This window comes from Lissotriton helveticus, chromosome 12 (genome assembly GCF_964261635.1).
Source record: "Lissotriton helveticus chromosome 12, aLisHel1.1, whole genome shotgun sequence".
Lineage (NCBI taxonomy): Eukaryota > Metazoa > Chordata > Amphibia > Caudata > Salamandridae > Lissotriton > Lissotriton helveticus.
Window position 1 is genome coordinate 866,971,183 of NC_136073.1, and position 23,373 is coordinate 866,994,555.

General features: G+C 45.7%; 1 protein-coding gene across 2 annotated transcripts in view; it reads right to left on the minus strand.

The window, feature by feature from the left end:
• The window catches only part of RAB3A (RAB3A, member RAS oncogene family), a 160,699-nt gene that overhangs the window by 12,731 nt on the left and 124,595 nt on the right, over positions 1-23,373 (minus strand). The window lies entirely within an intron of this gene.

Sequence of the window (23,373 nt, forward strand, 5' to 3'; positions counted from 1 at the left end):
AATGTGGATGGCATTTCGCTAAGCCACGACTTAAATACCTTGTGAGAAAAAAGGCATTAAAGAGGAATAGAATTGATTACCATTGGTGGACTGAAGCATTTCCGATTAAATGTTCTGTGTCTAAATTAAGAGGTTTCCTAATTAATTAATAATTTTACAATATCCCATGTAGAGTTTAGATTCATATTTTTTCAATGCTAATGCAAGTATCTCAGGGGTTTAATTTTGATGGTTACTCAACAATTCTCCTTAAAGTACTTTTACCCTCTGGGTCAAATAAATTCTTTCTAGATCCAAGATGCAAAGATGTTATTGAGGAAATAACACCTTATTGATTTTGTTACGTCATTATTTGTGGTTTTGCTCAGCTGGGACATGACCTGGGACGCTTTACATTAGGAACAAGGATGTTAATAAAGGAGAAGATATATAGGAATGTGACTAAAACACTTTATATAGGAAACAACATTCAATGTAGTTTGCAGACTCTATGGTTATTTGGCGGGCAAGGAGGGAAAACATAAATGAGGCAATAATTAAAAATACATACAATATCCAGATATATTGGAGTCCAAATGACACTCTACATAAAATTCAGGGACAGTCATATATAAAAGTTCAGGGTTACATTAAAATACCCGCCCTCAACAAGCAGTCCCCCAAAGGCTGAGTGTTCTATTGATTGCTCCTATTTTGGCCTCTGCATCGGTAACCTTGGTGAACCAGAGATGGAGTGGGGGTGTTTAAATTTACTCTTCAATATCATCCAGTGGCAATGATTACTTGTGGCAATCCTAGAGACGGTAATGGTGGGATTAAACATCATCAGCGCTAATTATCAATTATCAATATCATTATCAATTATTAGAACCATTATCAGGAGGATCTCTGCTTTAAACTGTTTAAAGGGACAGACATTCCTAGTGGGGAGTACCAGTGCTTGCTCACGGGAGAGTACCTGGACTCTATTAAAAAATATCAAAGCATTTAAAGCCCTGACAACCCAGCTCACAATCTGCAAATGCATAACACATAACCCAAGTTTACGCAACAAAAACAATTTGTATTATTACCAAAACTGCTGAATCCATACTCTTTGCACATCAGTATTTTTACTTCCTGCCCTAGAAATTCTGGTCATAGTCATGTTGCTTCCCCAAACAACTGGACAGCTTTAACCCTCATTAATCCTGGCACACTTCACCCTCTTATGACCACCCACCAGGCTAACCAACTCAGCTAGAAACCTCAGAATATTCACACCACTCCACCTCCCAGGGTGCTCCCTAATATCTGTAAGAGCTCTGTTACCCGTCCTACAGGTTCTGCTCTTTATTGCAGACATGCCTAAATTGCCCATGCCCAGTTTAAAAACGTACCTGCATCCCTAATTAATTAGCATTTTATCAATAAACTGGATAATTTTTGTTTGCATACGATACGGAATGTTGGGCATAGTAAAGAAATGCAAGAGGGATGGCAGTCGTCTATGAAGATCTGACTCTACAGATGTGCTGGATAAGAAGTCTTCAAAGGTTTGAAGGGCTCGGCAGAAGCGTGTACTGATTCCCTCGCCTTTGAGAGGCAGTGGTCTGTTCCCTTCTGGTCTCCTTGTTTTGATGGTTGATGTTGAACTGATCCTGACATTTTGTATTAAGTGGCCGAGTGTTGTAAAGAGAGAAACAAGGCGCAGAAATAGAGTCGACAAGGATTCATCCTCTGCAGTATCGCACAGAATTGAATTATCTCATCTTGGCTGAGCTCAGGCTTTTAAGAAGGATGTCAGCCTATAGATTAATAGCTGCTCTAGATATCCTTAATGCAGAGTAGCTTCTTCCAGAACGATGAATTAAAATGGGCCTCATTATCGGGAAAGGGACTGAAATCAATGCGTTAAGCCACCAAGTCCCAACAGAGGCCCTTTGAGGATTAAGAGAGATGAGTAACATGCTTATCAGAACCCTCAACAGGATGGAGTAACTGTTCAACGGCTGGTTCCATGACCCCTTTGGTGACTGTGCTAAAAGTTTGCCTTTCCTCCATTTTGTTTACAGAAAAAACAGCCTCAACTTGAGCTTATTTTCACATTCGATGACATATTTCTGTAGAAGCAGTTGTCCCTGCAAAGGTGGTAGACTAAGTAGACAGTGAAGTTCCTGCCAGCCCTCTATGGGGAGCTACGGCTCCAAGCCCTCGGGTCACAGCCGCTGAGGCACTGTTGTTAGAGCGAGAGCACGTACCCAACTTTGGATTTCTTGTCCAGATGACGAGTGTTCCTGGATTTGCTGCCAATCTTCCTCACAGGGGCGATGGCCGAATCTTCTTCCCATTGTTCATTCACCAGGGACGCTAGTGTTCAAAACCAGCTGCGGCAGCACCAACGGTGAAGATGACGGAGAGCTAGTAATTAAGATCAAGCTACAGGAGAGCATCGCAGATCCAACACGGAGAAAGGAAGTTCAACGCCGGGTTCAATCTGCGGGGAGCTGACACGAGAAGGAACATGTCCCACTGTAGGCAAGCTCTGTTGAAAACACAACAGTATCAGTGTTATAAAAAAAAACAACCCTTGATTGTCAAGCACTGGCAAGACTAGGGTTTAGAAGCCAATCCTAAAACGCCTCCTGATGGGTGAAGCTGAGGGTACCTTCCATAAGAACATGTAGGCATCTTCCAACATTTCTCAGAAGCAGCCCCAAATCTTAGAAGCTTATTTTCAGATGAACAACTAGAATTGGGAACTACAGAAGTACTGCCTACACAGTTCTTGTCAAACTTGCATTATTACAAATATTTTCAATCTTTTTCTAACTGTTAATTCTGAGATATGTAGCCGTTTAGTTTGTATGAATGTAACCTGGGACTCCGGTCGCCACAGTTTTTTCTCTTTATAATGCACGGACATCTCAAAGTTAGAGTGGTGCGTCAAAAGTGTGAAACAAGTAAAAGAACAGTAATCACCCTTTGAGAGCTTGTAAAGTTTGAACGTGTTCTTCCAACAAAACTAATATAGTTGAAGGAGATAAACAAAGCAATACTGAAAAGCATACTCACAATCCGGGCCAAGAAAGTTGCAGTTCTACATTAATGTGGTGCTGGAATACACAACGAGTGTGTGTTGGTCGGTGGAGGGTTTAGTTATATTTTTTTTAATTGTTTTGTAGAATGTATAATTGCCAAAAGGTGCCCTGGTGCAAAAAAAAAAATAAGACGATCAGAGGCCCTAGTATAATAAACATGAATGCAGGAATTTCCCTTTTTCCTGCCTTTGTACAAATTTGATTCCACTCACAGAGAGCAAGAACTCATTCTAGATTTTGGGAATTAAGTAAGCAAAGCATTGACCGTCCCGCTGCATCTTAACCCCTTCGCTGCGGGGGTAATTACCCCGCTGTGCTGGGGGGAGGGGGGGCGTGCACAGCGCCCGCATGCTCATGACGAGCTGAGCTCGTCATGAGGCACGGCGCTCATGACAAGTTGAGCTCGTAACAGGTGCACCGGCTCCCGTGGAATGCTCAGCACAGCAGTGGAATTCTCCCCGCACCTGAGCGTTCCATGGGCCATGACGAGCTGAGCTCGTAACAGGTGCACCGGCTCCCGTGGAATGCTCAGCACAGCAGGGGAATTCTCCCCGCACCTGAGCGTTCCACGGGCCATGACGAGCTGAGCTCGTCATGAGCACCAGAGCACCGTGCCTCATGACGAGCTCAGCTCGTCATGGGCATGGAAAAGGCTAAAATGGTATGGGACTTGGAGATTACAAGCCCGAGGCAAACGCAAAGCCCTGGATGGACAATATAGGTGAAAGAGCTCGCACTTGAATGATGGGCTAAGGTTAAGAGCTATGGAACTCATTTCCCAATATCCCACGCATTTTGTATTCTATTTTGTTAAAACAACATGATAATTTAACCATCGCAGGTGTGTCGTCTTGACGGTTATTCAACCATTTCACGTAACATTACTATTACTATCAGGGTAACATTTAAAGCAGTATGGTCCATCAACTCGGTGTTTACAATCCTCTCAGAAATCTACGCACAAAACGGGAGCAGAGAGATATGATGATAGTCACTTGAAATTGAATGGTCTGGTGTTTCTTTCAATAAGGGAATGATACTAGCCTTTTTCGGTCGCAGCCTACCAGACAGCACAGCTGTGTGGTTTGCTAAAGACATCTTGGGACTTCCAGAAAGTTGACCTAGGAATGCATTCTGCCCACTGAATATCACTGAATTTGTGGGTTGTAACTCACACTTTCTGGCTTTCCATTTGCTGGCTTTATTTGCTTTAGGCTCTCCAGGTTCAGTTTGTCCCTCCCGTTGCCTAAACCGTGATTACTGCATTCTTCCACAAACTCTTTCTGTCAACAGGACTTTAAATATTGTTCTTATCTTGCTGTGCATTCAAAGACAGAGGTCAAATGTCAGGCTGTGTCTTCGAAGGAGTCTCGTCTTTATTTTGTTTTCGGCTGACTTCAAAGTGGCATTGGAGCGCTTTACGTGAGCACCAGTTTCACTTCGCAAGGTTATTTTCTGGCAAAGGGTAATTAAGTGATTTGTCCAGAATCACAGGATGTTGATGTCGACGCTGAGACTCAAATTTTACTCTTATTCCTCCCATTACTTCACGTTCATCTGGAATGATAAGCTTTACTTGACAAGGGTTATTGTTTTGTTTTTTAAAGAAAACTAGAGTGATACTTGCCATGTTGCATCACCTATATGTCACCAGATCATAATGTCATTATGGTTTTGCATTGGAATGTTGACCTCCCAAAAACATAGATTCACCTTCAGGCATGTACCGAAGAGAACGTGGAAGCACGGTACTGACACGCAACTGCCTCTGAAGCGAAGTGCTGTGGATTCCCAGCACTTACACAACACGACAGGACTCCAAGGTAAGGATCATTGCGCATGAAAAACCTACATTGTAATAAGTGCAATAGCTAAGATCAGGAGATTAAACTGTTGAAAGAAAAGTTCGGCCTGGCCTCCTGCAGAAATTTCTACTTACTCTATAAATAAAACATGCATTGGCATTTGCCAAACTACATTTCAGAAATACCCAGTGTCTGCAAAAAATATACATTTAATCCGTTCAATTTGCAAAAAGTAATTTGGCTTGTTCTAGAGTTTTGATATGAGACACCAACAGCTAGTGCTGGCTGTTGAGCCAAGAGCTCTTTGCATTCTGGGACTTGTATTTTGAATTTAGAAATACGAGTATAGACATGTAATTCAATGCATGTTAAACGCTGTGGATTACAAAGCCAGGACTAGTGAGTCTGTCTCACTTTACACAGAGGCGTTTGGCGGCTATGTTAGCACATTCATCAACACAATGGGTTGGGGTTTTAAAGGGGGCAACCAACAATGCGGTAGCCATCCCGTGTTGCTTGTCCCTCCCGTCAAATAGCTATAGCATACACGAAAGCTATATGGCTTTATCAGTGGTCATATTGAAATAACTAACGTTATATAAGAATACCTAAGACACAGCTTATCTAGAGAATTAATTTAACGACTGTTAGTAGGAATCACCATTATCATTGAAAGAATAACTGAAGGATATAACTACAAAAAGGAGGATAACTATCTCTACCTATACTGGAGCAATTAAGACCATTTAACTCGGAATTAAGATGGAGGAAAGGCACCTAGCTGATGCTGGCTCCAATGCCTTGAACATAGAATAGCCCTCTAAAATGTCTAAAGGTGCTGCAAAAAAATTCAAACACAACACCCTAAGAAAAAATCCGGACAAACTGTTTTACGACCATTATTTTAATATAGCCAAAGGCATAATATTGAACGACCTGATATTCTACACTAAGAAATCGGCCCAATGGCGTAAGGCCATTACAAAAATACTCATCATAAAATCTACGAAAAACATCCCACATGGCACAAAAATAATGACCACATCGTCATTAAGATGCAGAGCAGACTTATGCATAACCATCTACAAAACTGGAATTGTGCTAATACAAGCTGGGAACAACGAACTAAAGAAGTTTGAAAAGATATTTCAAATGGTTAAAGAATCCCTGGAGGGGTCAGGATACCCACAACACCTGTCTCCAGTAGGTGACACCCTGGACAATAATGCCTTTAATACGATCGAGGACGCCAATAGTTATATAGGCCTCCACGAACAAACCAATAGCCACAGAGATATTATCGAATGTGACTCGAGATTATCTGAGAATGAGGCTGAAGGGACAGAAGAAACCATTAATCATGCAATTGTTGAGCTAGACCAACACCGAAGGGAAGAACAAACGCCACCACCAAAAGATGAAACATCACGTCTAGAGCATCCACTGACCCAGAGTGATTCACGCCATGTGAACCGGGAATTGAAGAAAACAGAAGAAACCAACACTCTGCCACATACCTCAAGCACAATACTTGAGGTTTGTAGATTCGATTCAACAAAAACATCACCGCTGGATTCACCACCAAAGGATGAGACATCACGGCTAGAGTATCCATTGACCCAGAGGGATGCACTCTATGTGAACCGGAAACTGAAGGAAATAGAAGACACCATCACTCTGCCACATACACCAAGCACAATAATGGAAGGTCGTAGACGCTCCCCAACAAAAACACCGCAACGGGCTTCACAGAAACTTGATACCACTCTTGTCAATCCACATAATCTTGAAACTAACAATATATCAAGGGAGAGAAAGAAAAGGACTGTGGTTAGGAGTACTGATCTAAAACAGAGAAGAACTGAATGCATACCCCGGATATCCAGGACAAACATACCGAAGAAATCGGCACGAAATCAGAAAGATATTAAAGAGCTTCAGAATCTGGTTAGCAACCTAGCACTAGAAACTAGTAACACCTCCCAAGCAATTAGAAGAATCCTCGAGATAACGGCCAACACCCACTCTAAGATCGCGAATATCCAGAATGTCTTACACTCCTCAAATATAATGTTTAATGGGAGGGCCTTGGCACTAGCTAACAGATTGAATCAACCACATAGGACGAAATCCTTGACACAAGAGGAAATACTTGGTTTACTCCAAACATACGAACATTCCGACCCCGGGAATGAGGAGATAATCAAAACAGTAGCAATCGATTCCAACAGAACATCCAGAAAGAACAACAGAAAACCCAACCTCCTCAATCTACAACAAATCCAGTTAACAACAACTGAATCTACTGATAAGGACCTCAGTAACTCAGAGAAACCCCTGTCATGCCTTCTACTCAATTGTCGATCAGCAACTAATCATGCATCAGATATAGCAGCCCTCATCATCAATAAGGAAATTGATCTGGCAATCCTAACGGAAACTTGGTTATCGGAATCATCTGCTCCAATCATGGATATGTTAGTACCACCTCAATATAATATTGTGAGACGAGACAGACCAATAAAAACAGGAGGAGGTATAGCCTGCATTCACCGATCGGAAATTGAGATCAAAGAAATTCAAGCTGACCCCTTAGAATCATGTGAATACCTAGGGCTCAATATAAAAGCGGCAAGCAATCAAACATACAACTTGCATGCGTTTTACCATCCACCAGGTGACAACGCAAAGTTCACAGAGCAGGTAATGGAGATCATAACTGCCTACCACAGTACTGATGTCAATAACATATTCCTAGGCGATTTCAATCTACATTGGAACGACCACAATGATAAGCTGGTTAATAAGCTTAAAGATTTCCTTGACGAGTTAAACCTAATTCAAGCATGCTCGCTTCCTACACACCTGAAAGGATCGACCTTAGATTGGATTATTGCAAGAGACAAAAATGCATCGATCCGTTCTATAGACCCCTGCGATTGGTCTGATCATCTTGCAATATCATTTGTGATACCCACAGTGAGGAAGGGAACGACTGTGCAACCCTCCAAGTTCAAAAAATGGACTCGCGACACGAAAGAGGCTAATATTGAGCTACTGGTCGAAAGATGTGAGAGAGACTTAAAGCCACCTAACCATCTACAGGATGTAAATGAGCTTACAGATCACTACATTACGTCAATCGAAAATATCGTCAACAACACCATGCCACTAAAACTGAAAAGAGTCACAGAGAAGACAAAAAATCCTTGGTTTAGTGGATCACTGAATGAAGACAGAAGGAAACTGAGAATGGCTGAAAGGAAATGGAGACAACACCCCTCATCCCCGGAGCTGAAAGCTCTCAGAAAAATCAGAAGCCAGTATAACAAAAAGATCATCACTTCCAAAAAGGAATTTATCCGTTCAGAACTGGACAATGCCAAAAACAGACCACGAAAACTCTTTGAAGTCCTTAAACAGCAATCAAACAAACTAGCTAAATCCTCCCAGGAGAACACAATTACTCCGTTAGGCTGTGAAGAATTCTCCACATTTTTTGCAGAGAAGGCTAAAGCGCTAGAAGAAGAGCTCACAAATGCGGCAATCACTATACATCCTTTGCCCCCGAACGATGACATCCAGTCTTTAGATTGTACCAAGACAAAAAACGAGGCAAATTGGGACACATTCAAACTATACGACCAGTATAAAATCGCCAAAACGCTGTCAGAAATTAAACCTAATAACCACTACCAAGACCCTCTTCCCGGAAAATGCGTAAGAGAGATTAGCCACATGCTGGTTCCAATATGGACTAATATAATAAATGCATCACTATCACAAGGGATCCTTCCTGACTGCCTGAAAACAGGTCAAGTGGTTCCCATAATCAAAAAGCCTACAGCGGATGCAACAGATCCGAATAACTTTCGCCCAGTGACTAACATCCCTCTTCTAGCCAAACTAATCGAGAAATGTGTACAGGGTCAATTAAGCCAACACATCACCAAATTTTCCTTACTTGACGACTGCCAATCAGGATTCAGAGCAGGACATAGCACGGAAACGGCTATACTACATATTGTGGATGACGCGCTACAAGCCCTAGACCAAAATCAAGCGTGCCTACTGATTCTCCTGGACCTGTCATCTGCATTTGACATGGTAAATCACGAAGCCTTACTGTCCAGACTTCGAGATAGGATGGGTTTAACTGGAAATGTGCTGAAATGGTTCGACTCTTTTTTAAAGAACAGGACACAAAGATTCCTGGTCAATCATTCCACCTCAACTCCATGTCCTAACACAATAGGAGTCCCACAAGGTTCGACTCTTTCTCCAGACCTGTTTAACTTGTATGTTGAACCACTCACAGAAATTCTCCGAGAAGCACAGATATCCTACCACATGTATGCAGATGATACGCAAATTTACATAAAGGTCGCCTCCGTTGAAGACATTGATCGGATGAACGAGTCCTTAGGAAGGGCACTGCAATGGTTATCCACCAATCACTTGAAGCTAAATGCTAACAAAACAGAGTTCTTACTAATTTTGCCACCAAGGTGCCAGTTGGAAATAAGGGAATGGACCAAACTAGTGACTGCACTAAACTGCACCCCAACATTTGTCGAATCAGCTAAATCGCTTGGAATCACCCTAGACGAGAACCTCGACATGAAAGCTCACATTAATGCAATGGCTAAAAGTGCCCGCTTCCACCTTAACTACTTAAGGAAAATGAAACCCTACATCTCTGAAGCTGATCTAAAGTTATCTATCCAATCTCTTGTTATCTTTAGGATTGAATACGGCTGCTCAACCTTAGCAGGTTTACCAAAAATGTCAACGGCTCCGCTAAAAGCCTGCCTCAATGCAGCGGCAAGACTGATCACAGGATCAAGGAAATTTGACCACATATCCCCTCACTTGAAAGCATTAAACTGGCTACCTTATGAAGCCAGAATCCAAATGAAGTTAGCATGTATCACCCATAAAGCGCTTCACTTCAACACTCCTAGATATCTAGCAAAGAAAATTAAGATATCGGGCGGTGACAGACCAGCTCGGAGTGCCGCCGAACTGCTATTGCGGCCAGCCAGATTCCAAAAGAAAAAGACTTACGACAGAGCATTTTCTGGAGCTGCCCCTAGAATCTGGAATTCTCTTCCTCCACGCATTAGGAAGATTCGCAACATTGCATCATTTAAGCGGGAAGTGAAGAGTCTCATGATGAGCAAATACCTTGCATAGATACGCCGCCCTGATCTAATGCGGCTCTCAGAAGGAGAAACTCCACCCGAATAATATGGAAACTAATTATTGTCGCAAGACTGGCGATTGATAGAGACTCAGAAGTACTCTTACCTAATGTACTGAAGGACAATGTATTAATATATCTTTTTCGCACAACCTATACCTGCCCCTCTCCTACCTCACTCTTGACAGGGTATAGGGCATAGGAGATAAATTTAGCCTTACCCCACATCTGAATACGAATGGCATGGTATCTGTTTCTCATATATATTGTTTCACACAATCATAGCCTTACTATTATCTACCTCATAACGGCTTTGTCCATAGGAAAGTTAACACTTTGCTATGCCAAACGCGTACCATCGCCTACCTCACCTTGGCGGGGAATATGGACATATGATATAAGCCTAGCCTTACCCACATATTGATGCGATTTGCACAGGTGTTTTTTTTGTTTGCACATATATTGTCTTATAATCATATTCATTTTATTTTATATCTCATATCCGTTTGTTTCTTGTAATGTCAACACTGGTGTTGGTTAACTATTCTGATGTAAAGCGCTCTGATACCCACGGGTCTTGTTCGCGCTATACAAAACTTTACAATAAATAAATAAAATAAATAATTAAATGTGTTTTTTAGCCATTCTGTACATCACCACAGCTGATTTGCAGCATGCTTGAAAGCTAATTAATATATATATATATATATATATATATATATATATATATATATATATGTATATATATATATATATATATATATATATATGTATATATATATACACACACAATAAGAAAGTGCTATGATGCTGTTTTACTTTCAGCCATGCTGCTATACACCATGGCTAAAAAAACACTGACAAACCCAATAGATCTCGCAGAGGCAAGACCTTTTGGTTTTGCCAATGCTTCTTCCATCCAGTGAGCACTTTGCCTGACTCAAGTGAAGCATCAATCAGTAGACACCAGTGAACTAACTTTAGAAGTCACCAAACTGAAAACATGTTCTGGGCAAGGGTCATCTGGATATCCTGATGTACAGGAGCTGATCAATTTATTCATTGATTCTGGATCAGGGCCTAGAAACTCCAAAAACCTGGAACTAACAGATGGTTTAGCAGACTTCAAAAGAGACGGCCATTCTGCAGAGGACAGAAGGGAGAGGTAAATGGCCTAGATTTTGTCGATAAAATACTCTGCCGATGACTCACAAAATTCAGATGACGGCATAAATGCACTGGGAGCAGTAGACTGGATGGAAAATGTATGAAGAATTGTGAACCCTTCGCTCGACAAGTTGTTACTCATCAGCGAGCGAGCGGAGTAGTGTTCTAAATGTAGTTGCTTAAATTGTACCCTATAACTTTTAAGAACCTCCTTGTATTTCAATCTATCTTCAACTAAATAGATTTTTTTCATCAAACTCTTTCAAGGGTTTGCAGGCTTGCTTAGACTCGCTTCGTTCTGTGTCGCACCTTGGTGTGGTCGACACCCTGCCGCGTTACACTACATTTTTCAGGTGACCATTTTCATCTAAAGCAGCTATCATCCCCTCATTAAAGTTTGAATCCATATATTTGGCCCCGTCCAAGAAAGAGGAGTTTATCCTATTCAGTCCTTTGAATGGTGGGCAAGGACAAACAATTTTACATATTTCCAAATACAATGCACTTCACACACTTTATAAGTGTGCCTATTATTTTAGGCACAAGAAAATGTATTGATTTGACCAGGATCACACTTTGTTTAGTCCAGTGCCAGAAAAGTAGATTACAACCTCATGTCCTGATGCTTCAAAGTCGCAGCTTAGCCAATAGACAACATACATGCACCCTAAACACTGTGACGTCACTATGGGCTCCCCTCTCTATCGTCCAATCATCTATGCCTGTAGAGAGAGCAGCATCCAGTAAGGATACTGTGTGAGACTTCGTGATAGGGTGCCCGAGCCAAAGGCGGCGGGGTGCCTTGACAACTACGACCTATGCACGCGGTCCACAGAAGTGGGTGGGAGAACACAGGGAATTTGGTACGTACATGAAAGACGAGAAGCTTCTCGGTCACTCACTGTTGCACTCCACAGCCAGCGCTAAGGAGCAGTGAACTCACAAGCCATACACGTCAGGGTGTAAACACATCGCTGCTAATGCCTGTAATGTACCAGTGGCGCTGCTACCCTACTAAACATACAACTCACAGCTAGGCCTAGACACACGAAACACAAAGAGTGAGAATGAGTGCACTTTATACCACATGGTGCAAAACCACTGACCAGTCTTAGACCGTACTCAATATGCCCGAAGCCAGAGGCTTTGAATTTGGGAACTTTACTTCAATTTACTATTCATAACGCGCAACAATTTTAGGAACCCATCCTCAAGTCGCCACAAATAGAATAGGAAAAAAAACACAAAACTAACACATCAACCAACAGCTATCAAGTGAAGAAAGTAATGCAACTGGCACATAAGTTACCAGCACTGAAACATAAATCAAAAACAAAACACTAAAAACAAATGTAACCACATAAATTAAACATAAGGTAGAAAGATCAGGGCTCAGCTGAGTGCAGTGAGCGAACAAGGGCTAACACGTTCTCTGAACAGTTCCCTAAACAAACTGACCTGCAATTTGTTATAATCTCAATTTTAATTTGATTTCTTTTACTATCTGAACAGCATTAGAGACACCTAGAAATAAGCTATTCCTGACCTTCTGTTAAAAACAATTTAGCAAACACTGTGGAGTGGACATTAAGAGAAGAAAATCTCACACAAGTCAGAATCATTACTCTCTCTCCGACCCTCTGTGCTTCTCCGTGCAGAAGTAAGCAGGTGTAATTCATGCCTTATGTTTAAAGATGGATATGTCTTAATACCTTCATTCAGGCTTGCAAGTCCCAGCACATTCCAAAAAAGGCTACTTGTGAAATAGGGTATGTGTAAAACGCTAGTTGGCAGTGACTGTCAGTGACGTCTCATTGGTATTCACAGCCACACAATGACCCAGATAGGTTTTCCGCTCCTTGGGCAGCGCGCGTGCCGCGTATTGATTTACCTGCATTCTGAATCGTCCTGGGCTTTTATTAGAACGCCAGCCTGCCCGCGACGCAGTCATACCTCTCAAGCTGTCACTTTCAGAACATGCGCGTTGCTTGCGCCTTCAAGAAGGCCTGAGGGAAGGATCTTCTTGATGCAGGCTGAGACTATAAGGCCTGTGCTTAGAGTACAGATGGGCAAACCAGGTCCTTCCCACCGTCCCCAGTACGCTTCCTATGACCTTGGTCTATCGTTTGACGTGGTCTCCACGGCAACACCCATCGAATCCGTCATGTCACAGCCACCAAATGTATGCAATGCAGATTCTCAGGTACCAAAGTGTAAAATATTAAAGCAATTGGTGTAATAGTTTCTACTAATGAGATATGCGCTTGTACGGGGGCATTGAACTTGTAGGTCTTTGGTCATTTGCAAACTCCGCGTAATCTGATTAGCATATCTTTATATTGCAAACGTTCTACTGTTACATGCCACTGCTAGAAAGAAGTAATAAGTAATCCTAAAATATAATCTTATCTGACAAATAACCTGTTTGGACTACCTATAATAGGGGGATCAGTCACCTCCAAAGCCCACAAGCCATTAGGGCCGTGACGCGTAGTCGGGCCTCCTCACCGCTGCTCCACCGCTCTGGAACCAACTTTCTCTTTCAATGCACTGGTTTCTCTCCTCGTTGGAACATTGCAAGAAACTGAAGGCTTTCCAGATCCAATCAAGGCAAATTGTAATGTTTATTTTAAATAGAGATTATATCAGTCAAGATGGGTAGACTGTTTCAGATCATCTTTTTTTTTCGGGAAGAAGAATGTTTAATATTCTCTAAATAAAGGTACAAGGACATAGTGTCATGACGCGGCCCCGGGCACAAGCTGTGCTACAATTGATAAGACTGTACACTGATACTTAGAACGGATTCATTCATTTCAAATCTTACCATTCACCAGCGATGCGTGACTACAAAAAGTAGGGAGGGAGATTGTCTTATTCTAGTTTACTAACTATTTACAGCTTGCAAAAGTAAAAGGTTTAATCAATGCAAATCAAAAAGGGTAGATTGGAGGAAACAGACTGATATTTGCATTGACACCTTTTTGCTGTACATCCTGCTAACAAAATGGAAGCCATCAGGCAATGGCATCTGAAAATGTTGGTCATGAATGTTCTATATCCAATGCATTCATATCGAAGCCATGCGAGTTACTTTAAGACAGGGACGGGGGCAGAAAAAATGTACAATTCTCACTGGGAGAGCAGCTTGGCGTGGAGAAAGAACAAATGAAATACAAAAACAGGTGAAGGCACATAACCACTGTAATTCAGATGTTTACATCACAAGGAAACTCAGTAAAAATGAATGCATGACAAGTGCCTCACACCCCAGAAACAACAACTTGTATGTCATGAAACTGCAGGGATAAACAAAGTATGTTATGTGAGTTTTGGAGGATATGCCTCGGTCTGCAAATTTTTAGGAGCGATCAATGAGAGCAGGGCTTACCCGGTAACTTTGGTGCCCGGAAGATAGTACTTGGCATGACAGTAGAGTCCAAAATAAAGCAAAGGCTCATGGGATATTGTGGGTCCTTTGGGAAATGCTGCTTGGGCTACAACTGCAGCAATTTTGAAAAGTACCGAAGCAGTGTCTTACTCCAGAAGTATCGACAAGACTTTAGGACTCGAGGGATATAGAAAAGCTAAGGTGCGAGTTGATTCAGCACGGGGTGGACTACGTCAGTATCAGGAAGCCATTGTTGGACTACATGGGAGGATGGACAAGTGCATGGTTGATGTGTCACCTAGACTGAAATCCCTGGACCTTAAGTTGGTCAAGTCAAATGTCACTGTGACAGGAATAACTCTAAAGTGTGAAACCTCTCAAGTAAGAATCTAAATCTGTGCTTGGCCGGCCTCGAAGCCACCTATTTCAGTCCCATGATCCTTAGCAAAGATAATGGATTTCAATTTAATGTTCCAAAACTAACAAAAAAGTTTAAACTAACATAACTTTGTATTCTAACATAAGACATTTTGCTATTGTTTCCTTTCATAAATTACTACAGCTCTGTGCCAGAATATCAACATTCTTTAGAGTTGTTTCTTAAACTGTTCTAGCTTCTACTAATAATGAATGAATGAATACGCACTTGCACAGCGCACGGCTACCCAAGGGCATCCCAGCGCTTCCTGTGGCACCTTATCATTCACCACTGATCGTGGAAAGAGAAAGGTCTTCAACTGCTTCCTGAACCTGAGATAGTCATGTCCAAGAGGAATATAGTCTGGAAGCTGGTTCCAGAACTTGGCCGCGCTGTATGGGAACCTCCCGTCCGTGATCGTTTGAACCTAGGGACTGCAAGAAGTTGTTTATTATTAGATCTGAGAGTCCTATTGGTGCGATATAATTGCACCATGGACTGAATCAGGCCCGGACTGGCCGTTGTAGGCACCGGGCAATCCCCCGGTCGGCCGCATGGGTGGGGGCCGGTTTTGGGCCCCAGGGGGCCGTTTTTGTTACAGGGCCGTTTTTTGCAGCATAGCTGCAAAAACCACCCTGTAACAAAATCGGCCGAAAACCGGTCCTGGCAAAGAGTGCGGTCGCACCCCCAGGGTAGAGGGGGGGCCGGCTGAGCACTTTGCCAGGGCCGATTTCGGTTCCCAGTCCGGCCCTGGACTGAATCATAAGGGGGCCATTACCAGCGATGGACTTATGAACAATACACATTGCCTTAAATCTGATTCTTTCCTGAACAGGAAGCCAATGCAACCGGCTAAGCGCTAACTTAGCAGAATTACATTTTGGAACATTCATTAAGAGGCGGGCCGCACAGTTCAAAACAGTCTGCCCAGAACTGTTTGTCAGTGTTTTAGCTCTTCTTGAAACTATTCAAAGATCAAATGTTTATGCCAAGAAGATGGGACAGAAATCCTGATGTGGAACAATGGCTGCGAAGAGGGAAGATCAGTAATTCTGTTCGCTACTATAGAGTGTAAACTTTCAAAGGGCATAGAGGCTGATGTGACCATCTAACCAGTTCATCTGCAACTGTATACCTGTGTGTTGTCACAAGAGAGGATGCTTATATCGACATGTGAGATAACAGAGGGCTAGGAGGTGGGAACGCTAGGTGGATGGCCACGTCCCCCGTAGGGGGACACTAGCTGGGACAGCCCCTTAGCGTTCCCCCACAGCCCCTAGAGGGGCTAGTATTTGTTCTATGGCCACTTTTAGGGCTCAGAAGATGTTGCTCTCTTCCTCCCTAACCCATCAAAGGGAGAATGATGTAATTAGATAAACACACAGATGGATCCAGACAGTGAGAGATTTGATTTATTAAGAATTTTTGGTTTGCAGAGCTTTTTTTGCACCGAAAGACAAAGTTACAAAAAGTCATCAAACGCCACTGGGAACATGTGTTCAGCTAGCAGCTTAAAAGGGACACAAAAATACTCAAATAACATCAAGCTGGAACAAGATACACTTAGACAGACTGGAAGACAATTTCCAGCAAGGACTAAGATGTACAAAGCAGACGTTGGGAGATAGCTCGTTGGATCAGTAATGGGTGGGAATGGATGGCTCACGACCCCTGACAGCCTGGACAGGATGGGAACAGCCACACGTCTCAGTTTTTGGTTTAGGGCATGGGTCGTAGGCTCCAAGCTGGGGGAAGCCCTTGGGCCCACAGTGGAAGGATAGTTCACAAACTTAGAACTGGGATACTTAAGAGGGTATAAAGGGCTATGTAAATGCTTGCCTCAGGGGCAGATATCTGGAACTGGAAAAGGTAAAGTCAGAGATGCCAAAAGGCTGCAAATGAAGGAGATAAAATCAATTCAGGAGATTGGACTGGGGTAATACTTTCCCTTATTTTCAGGGTGTGCGAAGAGCCCAATGCCAGGATGTTCAAAAAGGAAAGTTCATACAGAGTGGACAAATAAACAGATGAAAAAGGTGGCATAAGGCACTTGTTCTATAAAAAACCAGGTCTCCAGAGGGGGTCGGGGAGGAAGCCATGACAGTTCATGTGTCACGCGTGGTCGGTGTGCCCCGTCTTTCTCGGATTGACCAAGGACCACTCATGACGTGTTAGACATAACACAAACAGAATAAAGGTCAGCGGCTGGAGGTTTTTATGGAGATTCATGGATCTTCACTTCCTACATTCTGGATTGTCTAGAAAACATCTAGTTGGGACCTTAGTGGTTAGATCAGTTTTTGGGTATGAAGCAGCATTCTGAGAGCAATGGTACATGCCAAAACTCTCATGAGCTTGTATTGTCATTGTATGGGGCACAAGACGAGCAACTGTACTCCATCGGTTCCTGCATGTATCTGCTTGATAGCTCTGCTGACTATCACACAGTCAGGATACCAGGAACTGCTGAATGCCACGCGGGGTCTGGATGTTTTCATCCGCACTGCAATGAGCACTTGTTGCAAATTCCGAAAACCAGTCCATGGAGTTTCTTTTTTGGTTTGTAAATGGTACACATTTGCATATGCTCACTGTAATAAAAGACCACTCAGTGAAAATGTAGCTGTGAACAAACGAGCAGGCCGTAATCTCCTGAAACAGAGATACGCTGCCAAGATGGCTGACGCGGCAAGTCCCCTGCCATGGGCTCTCACCTTGCGTGATCCATTGTCCTTGTTAACATGAGCCCTTCGGCACAACAATAACTCTAGGATGGGCTGCCGTATTAATTTCTCATCAGTACTCAATACAATTAAAAATCGAAAAGTGAGATCTGCCTCCGGGCAACAGGGTGAACGGAAGACGCGCAAGGACCGCTGTCAGCGGCGTACATCACACTGCACAACAAATGGTAAACGACTTATGCAGGACTGTGCTAAACGTTAACTTGGAATATCATGTATCGCATTTCCAAAAATGCATACGAGACTGAGCACACACAATCACAACTAGAATAAACCCCTCTCCAACCCACCATCACTGATCGAAATTAACTTAAAACTCAAAACCCAGCTACTCGCCGAATTAAACCAGCCCGGAGACAGTGCAAATCGACATAGGAAAACTCTGAGTAAAGCCAGCAATAATCTACCACCACCCCCGAAGAGCATTCTACTCAACATCTTGAACACCAAGACACCAATCCCATAAAAAATATAACTATACAGCCAAAGACCGCCCAGGGTTCTTTAGGGTTCAAGAATGTTTTAAGTTCGGGGGGCGTGGCCAACGGCATGCCGAGCTAGACGTGTTGCTCGAGTGCTCCCGGCCGGCCAACATTAAATCCGACATGAAACCAAGCCACGGAACACTGAAACGAAAGCAACGGGTGGCGAACGACCTCGAGATTGCCGTGGGCGGCAGACGGCGGCTCTGACGACCTCAGTGACGGAGAAACGGGAGTTTACCTGACGGCTGTAGGGAGCCCCGAGGAGGTAAAATGGCGGTCGCACTGTAAACAGGGTGTCCGAGGAGCGGTACCCGGCGGACTCCTGCGCTGACCCCTGAGCCTGGACGGGAGCCGATCGGCGCTACAGTGTGATCGGCGCGACCTGGGACGACTCGGAAGACCGGAGACCTGCCGGGGAGTGAGGCGCGGGAACCCGGTCAGGACTACACCAATATGGCGGATGGACAGGACACCCGGTCCAGGCGATCCCGAAGGTGATAGAGGTGGGCAACGGTACCCGCGGAGCCGCAACAGAGATAGGCGAGGTGCCTAGGGTGCTCACCGGGGGCAAACTGTGCGAGTCCCGGACCACGCTGACCCCAACAGCAGGCATCGGTACCAGCAGAGTGGAAGACTGCACCAAGATGGCGGCGCGGTGACAACTGGCGGGGAGGCCCGGCAATAAACTTCTACAAGGTACGGAGACTCCGCTATTGGGGGGGGGAGACGCCGGCGCTAGCCCCCCACCTCAGCAGCCGTCACACTACCCCCGACGGCGGACCCTACCAAGAGGGCGGCAGCGGAGCCCCGCGACTGGCAAGGCAGTGCATGGAGGGAGGGCTGGCCGGCCTGATAACAGCACACCCCAGGTGACCGGCCAAGGCCAGAGTAGAGGTGCCACACCACCGGCCCATCCCCCTTGGGCCATCGCAACGGCCCGCCGACTGGGCAGAACAAGGCGCGACCTAGTGGCAGCGAGTTAGCGGCGCACACAGCCCTGTCAGCCACAGAGGAGGAGCGGTCAGACCTGGAAGGGGTGATCATCGACGGGGAAATCCCCACGGGTGAAAAGGAGGACACGGCCCCCGACCGGGTGACGGGAAACACCGGAGTGAGCCCCAGGCACTGCAACACGCGTGGGAAAGGACTCACCCCCCCCCCTCCTGACGACACGGGCGGCTGGACTTGAGGCAAACCACGGCAGGCGGACGCACAGGCGGCAGTTAAGGCTGTGTGGTGAGTGAACCCGGCAGTGGAGTTCTACCGACGGGGGTAAGCAGGTGGGCACCCTACGGAGCGACGGAGCCCAGACGCACTAGGCCTCCGCACTTTCAACGTACTGACACGCGGATAACATCCACACATAACGAATGGCGGCAGTCCTCCGCTGAATACCAACGGCGCCTGGAGGGGGACCCTGACTAGACGAAAAGCCACACGCTCCGTAGCAGGCGGAGTTGGGATACCGCGGCGCCAGCCCTCCGCAGCTGCAACATTGAAAGGGCGAGCGAAAGGTGAACGGAGGAGCTAGAACCCGGGAGACAAAAGAGACATACCCAAAGTTGTGTGAAACCGGGCGGAGGTCCGCCGCAACCGCGCAACCAGGGCAGGATTCACACAGTCAAGATCGGTCTTAGACCCACGTTGGCCACAATGGGGAAAAGGGATCCGCCGACCAAACCATCGCAAAAAGGACCCATGGACAATTTTGCGGCACCTCGACAGGCCAGGGGGAACCAGGACCCATCGGCGGATGGGCACATAGACACGGGAACACTGCTTGAGGCAATTCAGGCGTCAAGATCAGATATTCAAGAATCACGGGCGGCGCTAGAAGTGAAAATCGGAGAGGTGGGATCTGAGGTCACCCTCCTGCGCCAGGATTTCAGGAATCTCTCGGCCAGAGTAACGGAGACGGAATCGCGGATAGGGGAAGCCGAAGACTCGATTGTAACGATGCGGAAAGACATGGCGGAACTCCAAGCATCACACAGGCAGCTGCTATGGAAGGTTGATGATGCCGAAAATAGAGCGTGCCGCAACAACCTACGCTTCGTAGGATTTCGGGAAGGAATCGAAGGGAACAACATGGCGGCGTTCCTGCACACGTGGCTCAAAGAGACTTTCCCGGAGGCACAATTCTCGGCATGCTTTGTAATTGAAAGAGCCCAAAGAGCGCTGCTGGCGAAACCTCCGGAGGGCGCGAGACCAAGGCCCGTGATAGCACGTTTCCTCAACTTCGCAGACAGGGACTTGATTCTACAGGAAGCGCGAAAGCTCGGAGTCATAAGACTAGAGAACTCACACATCATGATCTTCCCGGACTACAGCCAAGAAGTACAAAAACAGAGGCGGTCCTTCGATTCAGTGAAAACCAAGCTCAGATCAATGAACATTACCTACATGCTACTCTTCCCGGCTAAACTTAAAGTCATATATAAGGAAAAGGCTATTTTCTTTACCCACCCGGAGGAGGCATGGCAATGGCTCGAAGAGAGACCGATGCTCAACGGCAGGGAAACAGCGCGGCGAGAGGAATTGGAAAGAACTGTACGAGAAAAGACACAATGGAATCTCCCAAAACCGCAAAGGCGGACTTCCAGGAGGATGTACTCTCGTGCCTCAGGGACCCCCTATCGAGCACATACAGCGACGGGAAGTAGGAGGGGGAGGTCGGAATCACCAGGAGCCTCCGGTTCGGCAGACCCGCTACTTCAGGGGGCACACAAACAGGTCTGTTCGGAAGGGGATGGGGAGGATGAGGCTGAAACTAGAGAATCGGCAGAGGAGGATGATGTAAGAGACGCTCATCGGAGTTCCATCCACCCCTTGGTGACTGTGATACGAGACATGGAACAAGACAACTCCGACAAATGTAGTGGGTCAGAACCAGCCACACAAGACTCCCACTCTTGAACATTGCTGAAGTGGACCAGATCGAACGTCGGCCGGAGCACACGATGGCACGCAAGTTGTCACTACCCCTTGTTTTTGTTTTCCTTAACTACTGTATTCCTACTCTTTTATGGGAAGTTGTTTATGGTTTGAACTATCTTCAAGTTACAGAATAATTGAATAGTGGGCGGGTGTGGGCGGGCGACAGACCGACTCCTACTGAAAGCTCGGTCCCCGGAGGGGATGAGTCTGGATGGGGAGGGAGGTGGGGAGGGGGGGGGGGGGGGGGAATCACAGGGGGGGAACAGTTGCACCAGTTGGGGTTGGGAGGGGAGGGGGGGAGGGAGACAGTCACAATCAAAGAAACCGCAATACAACCGCTGGCGTCCAGCACTGCCACGAACAGCACACGAACACCAACCCACATCATGGCAGGTACACTGACGGCACCGTCACGAGACGGCAGGGGGGTGTCGATCCTCACATGGAATGTGAATGCCCTGGGCTCTAGAATCAAAAGGGGGCTAGTGAACGACTATATTAAGAGGGTGGTCCCGGACTTTGTCCTTTTGCAAGAGACACACCTCAGGGGCGACAAATGTAACTTCATAGCCAGAGGGAGGTTTGCGGTCCTAGCACACGCGGGGTACACTCAAGATTCCAGGGGTACTGCTATATTGGTAAACAAAGCGTTCCCGTTCAAAACAACACGTACTTGGAACGACCCACAAGGGACATATGCAGGGGTCCAGGGAGAGTGGAGGAGGCAAAGATACACAGTCCTCTCAGTCTATGCCCCGCCGAAACTGCAGGCGCGCACATACAAAGCGATAGCGAAGATCCTCATGGACACGGCCGACACAATACAAATAGTGGGGGGAGACTTTAACGATGTGATGTCGGAGGAGTTAGACCGCACGGGGCCAACACGTAGGGGAGGGGCGGAGACGACACTATCACAACACATGGCCACCCTGGGTCTCACAGACATATGGAGATAGCGACACCCCACACACAGGGACTACTCTTTTTACTCCGGGGCTCATAGGGTATTCTCGAGACTGGACTATATCTTCATGGCTAGGCAATATCTCACCGCTGGGGACAAGACTGAGTATAAGGCAAGGGGTGTTTCGGACCACTCTCCGTTGTACGCTAAGGTGGGGGCGGATAGAGGAAGGGCAGGCTCAGAATGGCGCTTGGCAGCTTGGGATCTCCGGAAGCCAGAAATAATAAGAGGACTCAGGGCGGACGTCAAAGTCTACATAGCAGACAATGAAGGCACGGTTGAATCTGGAGTGACCTTTTGGGAGGCTATGAAAACGGTTCTGAGGGACAGGGCACAGAGTAGGCTGCGGGAAGACTGTAGGCAACAACAGGCAGCGATAGTGGAACTGGAGGCCCAAATAATACATTTAGAGGGAGAATACCAGACACGCAGGGATGACGACACTCTACGGCAGTTACTGGACAAACAGCGGAATACAGAGAGATAGCCTCAAACGAAGCGCGGACGCAATCACTGGCCACCCTGCATCGGCTGTACGACGTGGGCGACAAATCAGGCAAGCTCCTAGCGTGGTTGAGTAGGAAGGAGAGTGCAGCCAGGTGGGTGGAAAAGATCAGACGGACGGATGACGACCTGGTGTACACCGAACAAGAGATAGCAGATACCTTTGCGGCACACTATGAAGGCTTTTATGCGGCGAGGGACCTCGGGACGGTTGAGGACGCACTACAATATATGGAGGGTGTAGATCTACCGGCCCTAGACACTGACTCCAGCTCGGCTCTGGAAACAGATATCTCGCTAGATGAGATTTCCGAGGCCATCAATAAACTCAAAACATGGAAAACTCCGGGACCCAATGGATTCCCGGCGGAATTCTTTGAACGTACAGCAGATCTGCTGACACGCCACCTGAAAGTCCTCTACACTGACTCCTGTCAGGAGGGACGCCTCCCTCCCGACCTCACTTTGGCCACTATAGTACCGATACACAAACAGGGCAAACCCACTGACGACTGTGCTTCGTATCGCCCCATATCGCTCCTTAACATTGAGGTGAAGATCCTGGCCACGGTGTTGGCGACGCGCCTGAGGTCGGTGATTCCAGATCTCATCCACGCAGGCCAATCAGGCTTCCTGCCAGACAGAGCAACTAAACTAAATTTGAGACGAACA